This window comes from Octopus bimaculoides, chromosome 5 (assembly GCF_046866305.1).
Source record: "Octopus bimaculoides isolate indiv1 chromosome 5, ASM4686630v1, whole genome shotgun sequence".
NCBI lineage: Eukaryota > Metazoa > Mollusca > Cephalopoda > Octopoda > Octopodidae > Octopus > Octopus bimaculoides.
The window spans coordinates 46,495,691-46,511,933 of record NC_142932.1 but is presented as its reverse complement, the minus strand read 5'-3'; positions in this window follow the sequence as shown (position 1 = coordinate 46,511,933).

Genomic DNA, 16,243 nt, shown 5'->3' with positions numbered 1-16,243 from the left:
TGGATTTGAAATGTTGCCACAATTATAATATGTCTATTCTACTGTTATTTTCTGCATTTTCGTGCAGCTGGAGATTGCTCTTCATATTGCATTTAATGTAATGCTCGCATTACTTAAATAAATGGAGTGGCATGAAACGTGCATACTGCAATCATCTTTGAAATCCGTGTTGCTTATTTTGAATTTTTTGATCACCTATCCTTTTGGAATGGTTTTTGTATAATACCATACCATACGATATTCTGGTGCCTACGCATAAGTACCATATTCAATCTTGAATCTAAATCTAAACCTTCTATATATATATATATATATTATATATATATATATATATATATATATATATATATATATATCTTTCCTTTCCTGAGCGTCCAATAATACTATCCATATCACGTCCTCACTTTGTTGTTTTTTGTTTTTTTGTTATTGTTTTTTTTAACTATATATATATATATATATATATACGTACGCACGTATGTATGTATGTATGTATGTATGTATGTATGTGTGTGTGTCTGTTTGTGTCTGTGTTTGTCCCACCACCACCATTGCTTGACAACTGATGTTGGTGCGTTTGCGTCCCTGTAATTTAGCTGTTCAGCAGAAGAGACTGATATAATAAGCACCAGGCTTACAGGGAATAAGTCCAGGGATCAATTTCTTCGACTAAAGGGTGGTGCTCCAGCATGGCCACCGTCAAATGACTGAAACAAGTAAGAGAATAAAAGAATACCAGAAAAACGTTCCGTACCTCTAAACCAAGAAGGTTCTTTGAATATGTACGATATATTTTAAGGTTAAGTTGTAATTCCATTTACGTTGTGTAACAGATATTTTGGTTGAATTATAGTCATTGGTGTTACATTACTTTCTATATTCTGTAACTGTCACAATATACTCTTCTAGGCCTGAAATGTTTGTGGGGAGTGGGCCAGTTGATTAAATTGACTGCAGTACACAACTGGTACTTAATTTATCGACCCCGAAAGGACGAAAGGTAAAGTCGACCTTGGAAGGATTTGAACTGAGAACGTAAAGACACACGGTCATAATATGCAAACATTTCTCATGGCACCAGTACACTGTTTACAAATGCTTACATTTATTATTTTTCCGTAAATTTTTCACAGGTCCAGCTAGTTATTATAAATCTTCCACTGAGGAGGAAGCAAGTTTTTAACAGAGATACAAAGCCCCATCTTTGGACTGTAATTAACACAGACAAATTCTTATTTGGAACTTTAGAAAAGTCTTGCATATTTTTACTGTTCCATTCACAGATCAGACTTGTAATGTACGAATCAGCCGGTCAGTTTCTCTTTTTGAAAATCCCAGTTTATCCAGAATCTCCTTTAAGCATTTACTAACAAAACCTAGTGTTCCGATTATTGTTGGTATGAATATGAATTCATAGTCTGGATATAGAAGCTGGAGGTTTCGAAGCAGTTGTCCATAAATATCCTCTTTTTCTTTGATTTTCAAAAAGATATATATATATATATCTGTAGGGCAGCTAAACTTTGTGATAGTACATACCTTTGCCCCTCTGTCCCAAACAGTTATGCTTACATTTGACAGAAGTTTTGATGAGAATATTCCACCAACCAGTATTCCTTGAGTTGGTATTTACGAATGTATTCCATAACAGAGGGATTTTCTAAGTTAATTTCAGAACAGTCTTTTTTGTGGATGGCATTGTAAATTGTTTTAGCAACAACATCGTGCCGCATAGGAATGTATTACCGTGACGACATTTTAGGACAGCTGCTAATCACATGCGTAATTTCTTCCACGGAAACACAACATAGCCTACACATGCGGCTGCACTTTGGGATTACAAGAGCGTCACTATATATCTCTTGTTCACCAGGTACTTTGTGGCAATCTCCTGTTCCTAGATTGCAAACGCATAGGTTTCAAAAGTATGTATGTATGCATGTATGTATGTATGTATATATGTATGCATGCATGCATGTATATCTGCATGTGTATGTATGTTGTATGTATATATATACATACATACATATATACATACACACATAGATATACATGCATGCATACATACATACATACATATATATATATATATATATATATATATATATATATATATATATATATATACACGCTGTTATTTTAACTTCCTGCAAAGCTCTCCCCCTCTCCCTCTCTAAGAATCGTTAGTGAATGGTGAAAAGGCAAAAGAAATTGACTAAAGTGATAGAAGTTTAGATTTCAGTTATTATCGCTGAAAATCCAGTGCAATTTTGAGAAATGGAAAAACAAAATCTCCGCTTACCTTCGTGTGTCACATTAACAGAGAGAAAAACTGCTCTTGTTTCTTGAACGTCAATTATTGCCTCGATTCTTCTGTTGCTATGGCAATGCTAACATTCAATTGTTACGTCACATTAAACTACAGGGTAAAAGGTTAAGCAAATTTCAGAAGAAAACGAATTTTTAGAAAAAATATATCAAAATTAACACGAAACACATTCATTCATTCATAAATCAACATTTATTTTCTAGGAGAACTTAAGAGGGATACGTGAAATAATGTTAGTTTTTTCTCCCTTTCGCATAGGTCAAGATATGGCACCCAAATCATAGAAGTTTCAAACCTTAGGCATTGACAAAGATATTGAAGCGGAATGGGTTGGGGGAGGGGGTTAATCATACGTCATAAAAACCAGCGTATGATTAAAATATTTAACTCTTAATTTAGAGAAACAGGGCTAACACATTTTAACTTCTCGAGTAATGGTGATCTCTTAATTCATCAGACTGTTTAGGCGTCACCTCGTATATCTAAATTAGCATTATTGTGTTATTGGGTGCCATTCTTCTGTAAGCAACACTTATTCTTACATACCAAGTGTCACCGTTCGAAATTAACGAGATGGTTGCCAATCATTCAGTAACTCTAGACTATAGAATAAAAAAAAGTGGTTGGAAATATCTTGTGGTGTTTAGTTACGTTCATTACTTTAAGTTTCGATCCCGCTCAAGTTGACAGTGCTCGTCATCATTCTTGGGACTGTAAATTAATTGTCAGAAATGTTTTGGGATTCATTTAATCTGCACAAAACCTCCCTTTGCCATTCAGTGGTTTTGTACCTAAGTTATGAAATATTGCAGTTTGTCTACTTCCTAAAACTGTGGCGTAAATTCTCATAGCTATTGTAATTTAGCTTCATGTTAGACCTGACCATGCATAACTATACTAAAAAGAGTTCCAATCGTGACCATCCATTCTTTTCATTTAGGTTTATATTACCCAATGTGTCTCTCAAATTTCAAAGCATCAGCTAGCATCACCACCACACCAGCCGTTCCATCATTACACATTCACATTACACCTTTAAGATCGGGGAACCAGTAGGGGGCCCGCTGGATCTCTCTCAGCATACCAGCAAACCACAAAATCGCACCAGCCAGCATCACCATTACCTCCAAGCTTGTCATATGTATGTATGTATGTATGTATGTATGTATGTATGTATGTATGTGTGTGTGTGTGTGTGTGTGTGTGTGTGTGTGTGTGTGTGTGTGTGTGTGTGTCACTGGACCGACAAAGAGGTTAAGATATTCAACATCTGGTTTGGATCGGACTGCAAGTAGATAAGAAGGGGGTGGGGAAATCACGAACAGTTTAGACAGTCTCACCTGGAAATGGGTGAAGAGGAAGTTGTCCTTGAATGGTTGGGTGCAAGCGGCTGATGTTTACATCTCTTCGGTGACATGCTTACTACCCGATTGCCATACCTGGTGCCAAGAAATATCTGACCAAGCTGGACCACTTGTTTCCCTATTTTTTATGGAAGGAGCAGGATCCGCTGCACACAAAATTTATCTGCTACTAACGGAATCATTGTCTCGGAATACTTTCATTTATAATGCTGACTCACCTGCGCACCTTTCGTTTGATACGTCTTTCTGTAACCCCTCTCTGGCCGATGTGCAACCATTGGTCAAGCGAGACTGGGCATTTGGGATCTAAAATGCTGCCAGGAACTCACAGCATTGTATTAGCTAGACAACATCGTCAGCAGGAAAATAGCTTTCACATTTTATAGCATGTTTGTGGAAAGCATGAGCAACGATGGCATGGAAGTTACTCTGGGCGTTAACAAGTAATCCAGCCTGGTTAGATGTTTCTTGGCATTACGTATGACGATTAAGTAGTAATATATCGCCGAAGAGATGTAGACAGCCGCTTACGCTTGACCATTCAAGGACAACTTGTTCTTCAGTTTAAGTAGTCTTTCTTTTGGAGGTCCTTTAAGTCGGAAACTATGGAAAATTGCCAGAAGACCTTGGCATGGTAGTATTACATATGCGCCTTATCTGTTCGAGACATGCTATGTAGGTATGGAAGTGCCGAACATGTCCGAGATGTGTGTATGAAGACGAAGCCGTACTAGAAATTATAGTTTAGTGCATTAGTAATGCAGCACAGGCAACAAAGCATCACTGATTATGAACATGTGTCGGACAACTGCTGTCGTATGCAAGACGAATCCGGTTACCAGCTGAATCTATAGTGAACATCGACGCACCGCTTCCATCGGCAGAGAGGAGCTGCCAGTTTTTTTCTGTCTAGAAGCTATAGCAAAAGAGGAGATGTAGTGAACTCGTTTGAAAGATTTAAAGATGGGATTTTCCCTCTCTGATCAAGTTCTCATTAAATTCTTAAATACCACTTGAAGATAAAATTAAGAGTACAGAAGGCACTGCTGTCTTCTCTCCTGTTTAACGAAAGGGGGATGCGAGTGACGAGTTAGCCAAAACTGAACGAGCCTACTCTGAACTTGCTTATCTAAGTTGGAGGAAAGAGATTGGAAGAGAACACTTTTGATTCTTTGGTTGTGATAAAGAAATCTGAGCCTTTGTATGGTGTTTCTCACGAATTGTCTTAAGCGGTCTTTATCTCACTGGAGAATTTTCCCTTTTCTTGTTGAAATTGAATATTAATTTTCATATGCTATATTTTTTTTTACCCTTTTTCCACGACGAAACCCTACTGTTTTGCTACGTTTTGTGTTTGTATTACGTCTTCGTGATGTCATTAATGTCTTGGGACACGGTGGCTCATAAAAGACATTTTTGTGATAACCTTTTATCTTTTGCTTGTTTCAGTCAGTGAGCTGCGACCATACTGGAGTACCGTCTTGAATGGTTTTAGTCGAATGAATAGATTCCAGTACTTAACACCACCACCACCACCACCAACAACAACAACAACAACAATAATAACTACAGTACATGGAATAAATAGGGGTTGCAATAAAGTACATGGAACATATAGAGGCTGCAATAGAGTATGTGGAACAAATAAGGACTGCAATAAGGATAGAGCACTTGCAGAAAACAGCACTGCTTGGAACCGCTCGAATACTCCGGATGGTGCTCGAAAAATTAGGGGTTTTACCTTAGTTCAATAGTAGTGAACAGCTGAGACCGTAGTGCATCTCCAGCATTAGAAGTAGTGCAAAGACAATAATAATAATAATAATAATAATCATAATAATAATAATAATAATAATAATAATAATAATTTCAGTTAGGGAAGTGAAGGAAATCAGCAAAAAAATGGGCAATTGGAAAGCCTCGGGACTAGATGGAGTTCAAAGCAACTGGATTAAAAGATTTGGTGAATGTCATGTACGAATAGCTGAACAATAGAAATCAGGAGAGGCATCTTGCAAGGGGACTGCCTCTCTCCATTAATCTTTGTACTGTACATGGTGCCACTAACACTGATTCTGAGGAAATCATTATTATTATTATTATGTTGTTTTTTTTTCTTCTTTCTTCAAATTTTCTTCCATTTCTCGCCGAGTGTTTACCGTACACCTAGGGCAGAGAAACTCGTTGTATGCATTCCCAGTTTACACACGCAAATTCACAGGTAAAACATGTATTTAAGAAAAAAAAAATTCATGAATGGATGTTGTTTTCACAGCGATAATGCTCTTCTCAGTACATGAGTCGTTCCAGTTAGCACGATTTTTTGCACTTCCTGTAGGGATGGTAAGCCTGGTATCATTTTCAAATAGGTTTCAGTACCTTTTTTTTATCATTCCTAGAGAGCCTACAATCACTGGTATGGTAGTCGCCTTGAGGTGCCACATTTTTTCAATTTCTATTAGCAAGTCTTTATATTTACTGATCTTGTCAAATTCTTTCGCCGCTATATTATGATCAGAGGGAATACTCATGTCAATTAATAAACACGTCTTCTTTGTCTGATCTTTTATGATAATATCCGGTTTATTAGCTTTTATAGCCTTGTCAGTATGTACGGGGAAGTCCCAGAGAATCGATACATTTTCTCCCTCAGTCACTGCTTCAGGATGGTGTTTATACCATTTGTCAGCGGTTTGATTTTATAATGCTGACATATTGTCCAGTGTAAATACTGGCCAACTCTGTCATGTCCTGCTTTATATTCTACAGGTGCTAAGACACTACACCCTGAGATTAGGTGGTCTATAGTTTCAATCACATCGTTACAAAATCGGCATTTTGGGTCAGCTCCATTTTTTATCACATTGGCTTGGTAGTTCCGGGTTAACAAGCTTTGGTCTTGAGCAGCCAATATGAAACCTTCACTCTCTGCTTTTAGCCCTGAACTTCGTAACCACTGATGCGTGCGTTTCTGGTCGACATCAGCTTGTTTGCTACGAGCTACATACTTGTCATGCAGAAGTTTCTGTTCCCATCTGCTAGCTAATTTTTCATGTGCTTTTGTCTTTGCAATTAATTTTATTTTCTTTGCAGCAGCAGTTGGTGCATTTCCTTCAACCTGATCGAGCTGGTGGGTATCTAAGAGTTCGGTAGCGAATTTTTTGCTCTCTTTCAGAATAGAGTGAAGTTTTTTCGGTCTTTAATGTTTTTCAACAAGTTTCAGCATCCAATCGTTGGTTGTTTCAAGGTATTTGGCCAGTCCGATTGTGGTGGTTTTGTACGTAAGTTCAAGCTGGATCAAGCCTCGACCTCCCTGAGCTCTGGGAAGGTAAAGACGATCCACGTCTGCCTTTGGATGGTGTATCTTATTACAAGTCAGGAGCTTGCGGATTTTTCTATCAATTTTGACTATTTCACTGGTATTCCAGTTAAGCACATTGAAGCTATAAAGAACAACTGGGACTGCTAAAGAATTTATGGCTAACACCTTATTATATGCATTTAGCTCAGACTTCAGAACTGCTCGAACTCTTCTATAACATTCCTTCCTAACCTTCTCTTTCATGCTTGCATGCTGGATACCAGAGCTTTCATTTATTCCTAGGTATTTATAGGTTTGTTCCTGCTCAAGTTCTTTTATTACTGTTTCGACATCTAATTCTATTGAACTTGACTTTACTAGTTTCCCTTTCTTAAAAGTGGCTTTGGCACACTTTTCAAGGCCAAACTCCATCCCGATATCATCACTGAATCCTTTCACAGTATGTAATAGTCCCTGAAGCTCTTCATCATCTTTGCCATATAGCTTTAAATCATCCATATAAAATAGATGGCTTAATTTCTTGTTGTCAATTTTGTAGCCATACCTTGTTCTATTCAGTTCACTTGAGAGTGGTATTAGTACTATGCAGAAAATTAGTGGTGAAAGCGAGTCACCCTGGAAAATGCCACAGTTCATGCTAATATTGTTTGAGTGCAATACTCCATTAGAATGATATAATTGCAGCTTCGTGTTCCATGTGACATATTATACTTTAAAAAATCTGAAATCACAGGAGAAATTTTAAAAATGTCCAGCGATTTCAGAATCCACGAACGTGGTATGCTGTCAAAGGCTTTTTTATAATCAATCCATGAAGAGCTGAGATTTCTGCGCTTGTTATGGCAGTTCTCAAGGATCATGCGATTAATTAAGAGCTGATCTTTGCATCCGTATGAGCCTCGTCTGCATCCTTTTTGTTCAGTGGGAAAGAGGTTATTCTCTTCCATAAACGTATATGTTTTCTCCACTAGAATAGATGTCAAAATCTTATAGGTAGTAGACAAACATGTTATTATTATTATTATTATTATTATTATTATTATGATTATTATTATTATTATTATTATTATCATTATCATTATTATTTAAGGCGGTGAGTCGGCAGAATCGTTAGCACACCAGACAAAATGCTAAGCGGTATTTCGTCTGTCTTTACATTCTGAATTCAAATTCAGCGGAAGTCGTCTTTGCCTTTCATCCTTTCGGGGTCGATAAATTAAGTACCAGTTAGTTTCGGGGGGGGGGGGTGATGTAATTGACTATTCCCTCTCCCAAATTTCAGGCCTTGTGCCTACAATAGAAAGAATTATTATTATGGACTTCCTACTACAGACATACAAGGAGTAATGAAACCTTTCCCATGCGCAATGTCTGCGGAATGTCTGCAATATAAAATGGCAGGATAAGGTATCAAATGTCAAAATTTTAGAAAAATGTGATATCTCCAGTATCGAAAACATGCTGCTGAGAATTCGGTGCAGACGGACTGGACATATTGTTCGAATGCATGATGATCGCATTCCGAAAATTCTTTTGTATGGCAAACAAGTAGATGGATTTCGCGATGTATACGCTGTGTGCATATGTGTGTGTGTGTGTCGTATATTAGTAATTTCAATAGGAATACGGATTGGCACATAATGGTTAGTGTGAGAACCGGCGCCGACGGAGAAATAAGAAATACAAATATTGGTTTCAAATTTTTGGTATAAGGCCAGCAATTTTGGAAGAAAGGCTAGGTCGACTACATCGACCCCAGTGATCAACTGGTAATTATTTTATCAACCCCAAAAAGATGAAAGGCAAAGTCAACCTTGGCGGAATTTGAACTCAGAACGTAAAGACGGACGAAATGCTGCTAAGCGCGAATAAATATTGTTATTGTTTAACGCTAAGTCAACTCACACCAAGCAGACCTATGATCAAAAGCGTTCTAGTCTTGATTGTCCAATTTTTGTGAGCTGAGAAGTGTATACAACTAGCCAGTTCAGAAGAGCAGATAGGGTTAAAGTAGCGATAAAATAGACAAGGAGACAATGTGCCATGTGTGTTGTGTGAGTCTATGGGTGGGATTTAGGATGTGTGTGTGTGTGTGTGTGTGTTTGTGTAGCAGCAACACAGACCTTCATATAGAAGCAGAAGTCCACTGTAGATCGAAAATTGAGAGCAAATTAGGCAATTAGTGCACGATGAAATATGAGCACCACACTCTGATATATATGAATAAAGTAATTCCACTTTAGAATGTAATGCTATGTATTATTTAATGATAAATATGAGAGCATGAGTACACACACACACACACACACATACACACACACACACACACACATACACACACGCACACGCACGCACATGCGCGCGCGCACACACACACGGGTTAGTGTATGTATGTATAAGTGCATGAAGGTTACCGACATTTTGTAATATTAATAAATCACGTGTTCCTAATTGTAATACTTGATTTTGTCCTATTTATATTTCGTCAACAAATCATTGTTCTGAGGTGACAATTTTGCAAACATCTGCAATAATCTCTAGCAAATTAATCTACCTGAAACCTAGAAAGTTTCAAGGAATCGTAGTTTGAAGATTGAAAGGACAAATATATCAATTTCCATTCATCTATAACGCTGATAGAATGAAAATATTGCAAATGAAAGAGAAGTATATAGTCAATAGAAAATAAAGGTTGGTTTGAAGCGAGTCGTTCTTACATGGTTGAAACTGGGAATTTTACACTATTTAGATGAAGATTTAGAAGAGAGGACACTGAAAGGTGAACCTCATTAAATGTAGACAGATTGAAAACACAACAGTATCAAAAATATAAAACAACGACGTCTACGATGGTGGTGGTGGTGATGTACCAACGTTGCCGCAAGTTTCTGTTGTTGTTGGATAGCCCTAAATTAGATTTAATTGAGCTTGTAGTAACGCTGTGCGCATGCGTAGTCTCACGCATGCGTGGAATTCAACAACCAAGCTTTCCCGCTTCATTCTGTCTCTTTCTTGCTGGCCAGCGATTGAGCAAGGACGTGTTTAGCTGTCTCTCTCCATCTTTCGAACTTACGCTAGACAGCTCACTCACATCTACATACCAACGTCCCAACAACCATGCTCACACACACAGAAGACGTCTCAACAAACAAGAGCTAAAGATGTATATATATTCCACTTTAAATAAATGTTGTTTGTGTTGATAGTCTGGAGTTCAGCGTTACGTTAATTTCTAATTTTATATAGGAAAGTCAGGTATACATCTAATGATGTATAACCCACTTTCCTATAAAGTGGTGACCCCGACGTGATTCAAACACGCAGCCAACTTGAAAAGTTCATATAACCCACTTTCCTATAAAGTGGTGACCCCGATTAAGAAACAAACGCAGCATGGATTCTGGACTACCAACCTATAACTGGTGACCCCGACTAAAGAACAAATGCGGCCATGGAGACTGAACTACCAAGCAACGATGACCACCAACATCTCCAACCATAGTCAACACGACTTACTATGTACACCGAACTAAACCACCGCGGCAAATCTCTCTCTTCGATTCTGTTAGGTGACTTAGTTTCACCACGATAATAAACAGACAAGAATTACAGCCGGCGATACTTCCAATTGTGTACTCAAGAACTTGGTATAAAACTCTCACGTGTACTGACTTTCTATCTGCTGTGATATCTCACATACATATATCTCACATGCATGCATAGACTCACACAACACACATGGCACACTCGGTTTTATCGACTCTGTTAGAGTGGATGTTTCCACTCACGATCAACAGACCAAATTTCCTTGTGTAACTTTTATAGAATATTCCGTACCAGGTAGCCGGTCACAACTAGCATCCGACGCTCAACTACAGCTCTGCCAACTGACCACGACTTCCTGAGTACACACATTCTAAATCAACTTGTGTAACTATTATACGAACTGGTTTTCTTCATCTCAGTGTTTTAAGACTTTTCACAGTCTGTTACAGACACTTTTACTTGTTCTGTGTTTTTCTCTCTCACACACACACTTGTGCACTCATACATTTTCTTTCCTTTCAGTAAAAACAAACACTCAGACTTTCACATTCCGTGATTCCAGTTCCTGGACAGTAGTCATCACGATTTGTTTTCTCATTGTCTCATTTGTTTTTTACTAGGTGGCATTTACTGCCCATATTGCATGTTTTTCTTTCATTCTTTCAATTTGTACATTGCATGCATGTATCACACGAGTGTACATTTCATTTCTTTCATTTTTCTTTGTGTGTGTTTGTGCTACATCTTGTGGGTGGTTTTCAGTGGCCATCCTGCCTCAGGCGTTCCAACAGAATTATATTACCGTGCGTTCCGCACTGGCAAGGGAGCCCTGTAGTAACGCTGTGCGCATGCGTAGTCTCACGCATGCGTGGAATTCAACAACCAAGCTTTCCCGCTTCATTCTGTCTCTTTCTTGCTGGCCAGCGATTGAGCAAGGACGTGTTTAGCTGTCTCTCTCCATCTTTCGAATTTACGCTAGACAGCTCGCTCACATCTACATACCAACGTCCCAACAACCATGCTCACACACACAGAAGACGTCTCAACAAACAAGAGCTAAAGATGTATATATATTCCACCTTAAATAAATGTTGTTTGTGTTGATAGTCTGGAGTTCAGCGTTCCGTTATATTCTTAATTTTATATAGGAAATTCAGGTATACATCTAATGATGTATAACCCACTTTCCTATAAGCTTGTGTGTAATAAAGGCATTCTAGCCCTGACTATATGTACTTTATTCAGGGTATTGTGTATTCTGGTCTAAATCAAGCATTTTCAAGACAGAAGGTTCTGATTTGAGGGCGATTTAGCTTCAGTTGTTTACAATGCTAGTGATCACGTATAGGTTTCAAGTTGGATAATCATTCGATGTTGGTGACAAGTGGGAGCGTCGAAGTTATCCTCAAGCCAGAGACCTTCCTGAATGCTTGAAACAGAGAGGACTCCGCTAAAGAGACTCAAGAATTAAGTAGTTGTTTTAAAGCGGGCAACGGAATGAGTGTACTATGCGAGTACGCCGCGATGAGATTTTAACTCAGAACACAAAAACCTGGAATAAATACCGGAAAACATTCTGCCTGGTACCCTAATGATTCTACTAACCCGGTGTGATGTGAATGAACGTGGGATGTGGGAGGACTAGACTCATTTGAACTCAGAAACCAGGGAGCCGAAATAAATACAAGAAGTCATTTCTTCTGACAGTCTAACGACTCTGATACTTCTCGCCTTTTGTAAAGTACGGAAGTATAAGGCCATATTTAATCACATCAGCAAAGTATAGTCTAAGAAGTTACTTAGCAGATAGTAGAACAAATGCGATGATGTTATACTATCGTAAAATGAAACATTCTCTTAATACTGATCATATATATATATATATATATATATATATATATATATATATATATATATATATATATATATATATATATATATACACATATATAAATATATATATATATATAAATATATATACATACACACACACACACACACACACACATATATATATATATAGTAATAGTATGACAACAAAAGAATGAATGCGACCTCGATATTATGTAAATAGAGGAATTTATCTGTAAAATAATATGTGACAATTATTCAGTTGCCATAATAAAACTCCGAGTTTCGGATGTCGGGGCGGAAATCTGCTCCGGCATCTCGTCAGTTATTAAGACAAAACAAAAATGCTATGAAAATGACCGCTAAACAAAGGGAAATTACTATGAAGTTGACCGTTATTAAGACAAACAAAAGAGCTATTAGAATGACCGTTAAGTAAAGGGAAAAACCGGAAAGGGGAGAAAGTAAAAACTGCTCATAGGATTCGCGTATGCGCGCATGTACATACATACATACATACACACGGGTGCACACACACCCACGTACATATGCATATATGTATATGCTCACTCACACAGGCGCGTGAAACAAATACATGCACACCCACTCACACCTATATGTATACATGTATATGCAACCATACACATGTACACGTATACATATCCGCACACACGCACATACACACACGTATATAAACCAATACGCGCATGCACAAAAAGCAGGGTGAAAGGTAATATACAGAAAAAATATGTAAAAATATATAAAGCAATAAAAATATATATATATATATATATATATATATATATATATATATATATATATATATATATATATATATATATATATATATATAAATATGTAAAAAATATAGAAATAAAGTGCTTGTAGGTGGACACAATATAAAAAGCAGGTTCTATCTGTATTTTGGGAGGGACCAAAAACGTAACAAATATTTAGCCATATGTGGACATGATCCAAAAAGTTCAGTTCTTGAATTTAGACATGTATCCGGGTCTAAGCTGCTTTTCCAGATGAGCCATCTTTCCATATCACAAAGACCGCACTTTCCACTGTCGTTGGTGTAAGGATTGCACTTGGCTAAGATCTCCCAATGGATATTGTAACTGACACCTTTTTCTTTTAAGGACCATATGTAACTGGATAATTAGGTTGTTTTTCTTTTTTCCCAGTGCCTGAAGCTCAAGGTGTGATTGTTGAACCTAGCTTTAAAATTCACCTCTGTGAGACCCACATATTTCTTTGACGAAACTATGTCCTTAGTGGTTGTAGAGTCTACGGTGGCTTCATAAATGATGGTCTCAGACATGCAAGCTCCATTTAGCGGGCACACATTTTTATCCCTGCATGAATAGCTGGTTTCGTTTTGTTGTTTTTGTGTGTTGTGTGCGATTATATTTTTTAAATTAATGAGCTAAAACTGATTTTTTAAGTTATGTCTATTGAAGAGCCTTCTGTAATTATGACTGGTTGGAAAATGCCTATCTATAAGTGATAAGAAATATTTACCTACATTAAAGGTCAGATAGTTTTCCTATTCCTGTTTCCTTTTCTTTATTATTGGACTGGTAACAAGTGTATAGATTATTTCCTCGCTAAATCCACTATCGTTTAGAGCTTTATTATATACTGGGGGAGCACTATTAAAAATGTCCCTATCGGAGAAGAGGTTAGAAATTCTTTCGCTAATGTTTTTAACTAAATTTTTAAACACTATGGGTGGATGGCAGGAACCTACATTAATATAACTTAGTCTATCGTTGGACTTCCTATAAGGCTTATAAATATTCTTATTTAAATCTAAGGATACCTAGGAAACTGACAACCGTCAGGTTGGTATCTGTAGTTATATATATATAGTAGATCGAGTTGCCACATCAAAGCGGCAAGTGAATGTTACTACTAGTCTAACCCCAGGCAGATTCTCCGCCGGCTGGTTTTCGATGCAACGTTCTGCATCCTTAATATACAATATATTCTGGACCACCTTGAAAGAATTTTAGTAGAATGAATCGAGTCCACTATTTGTTTTTGAAAGCCTGGTACTTATTCTATCGGTCTCTTAAGTAAAGTTAAGCATGTTCATTATAGATTTCTATGACTAAGACCTGTGATTAATTTACCTTTATAAGTCTTTTGACCCTTGCGATCAAGCTTTCGTTTTCGTATTGTGTGCAACAATTTCATGTTCGTTAACGTTTTTTTTTTTTTAAGCTTAGAGATCAGTATAATTACTTGATTAAGAAAGAAGCTCCCTTCTCAACCACGTTGTTAGGATTTCGTTCTCACGGCTTGACACTTTTGTTAGGCATCTTTTATCATAGCTTTGGACTGACCAATACTTTGTGAACAGCATCTGGTAATCGGCGACTGTACAGAAGTCGAATGTAAAATTAATAACCGTTATTATTCTTACTAGCTTTCACGTATCGATACTAAAAGAAAAATATGTATGACTTATTGAAGAGTAAATTACCGCTTTGATTTCGGAGAGGAAGTGGGTGGGGGCTAATCAGTGGTCATTAAGGAATTTCAAGAGAAAGAGAGAGAAGGGGGAAAGAGAAAGAGAGCGATGTCGATCATCAATGGAAATTGATAATTACTTCAATTGCTTTGGAATTATTGTGGAGGAAAGCGGACACTTGGGTTATAGTTAGTAAGGTGATTCGATGAGGTTTTACTATTTAGGGATGAGTTATATAGTTGCAGGCTTCCGTATTTCTGAGTAGATTCTATAACGATGGAATGATGGTGGAAAAGGGTTAATTGTGGAAGACGAAAAAAAAAAAAAGGAAGAAAAAATACAAACAAAAGACAATAAAGAAACTTGGTTAGGATCGGAAGCTAATTTTGGATGGTTTGATGTGGATAGCATTTCTTGTTTGAAACTAAACAGCTGAGATGCCTTATAGAATAAGATATGCAAATATTTCTTCTTCTTCTTCTCCTTCTTCTTCTTCTTCTTCTTCTTCTTCTTCTTCTTCTTCTTCTTCTTCTTCTTCTTCTTGAGAGAGAAACGGAGAGAAACAGACAGATAGACTGACAAACAGACAGACAGACAGAGAAGGGACATAAAGTTGAGATCAAGTGAAGAAAACAAGCGGAAGATAATTGTAAATTTTAAAACTCCCTTTTAAAGAAAGTGTGTGGGACGATGTGGTGGTTGTAGTGGTGGTGGTGGTGGTGAAGGTAGTGGGGGTAGGGAGTAGAGTAGGTGCAAAACAAAGTGAAACAGAAACAAGAAGACGTAGTAGTAGTAGTAGTAGTAGTAGTTAAATTTTGAAATAATTAATAAAAAAAATAATAAATTTATAAAAAATAAAAATTAAAAAGACATTAGCATTAAATAAAACAAGTACAGAAAGATGAAGATAAAGATTTTGTAATGGGGAAGAAAAAAGAAAAGAAGAAGAAGAGATCCTTGATTGTGTTATTCATTTCGTGATTTAGAAAATATCACTGAGTTTTGACAAAAGGGGCATGACCGAACATGCAAAAGCTGTACACGAATAACAGCCATTTATTGTGAAACTGAAGAGGCGGGGAGGGCAGTGTACATAACGAAAGCACAATGAAACTAAATGGATGGAGAGGGGTAGGTGAGTTGAGACTACAACACAGAAGATATAAATTCTGGTAAAAGAATTAAAAAAATATATATATTTCAAACGTTATTTAAAAAAACACATAAACAAAAAAAAAGAACAAACAAGAAATAGAGATTAAGAAAAATAAAAAGGAAAAAATATAAATTTTAAATATCGTATGAAGAACTGTGCTATATTAACTGTCGTTGGATCTAGAAAGCTTTAA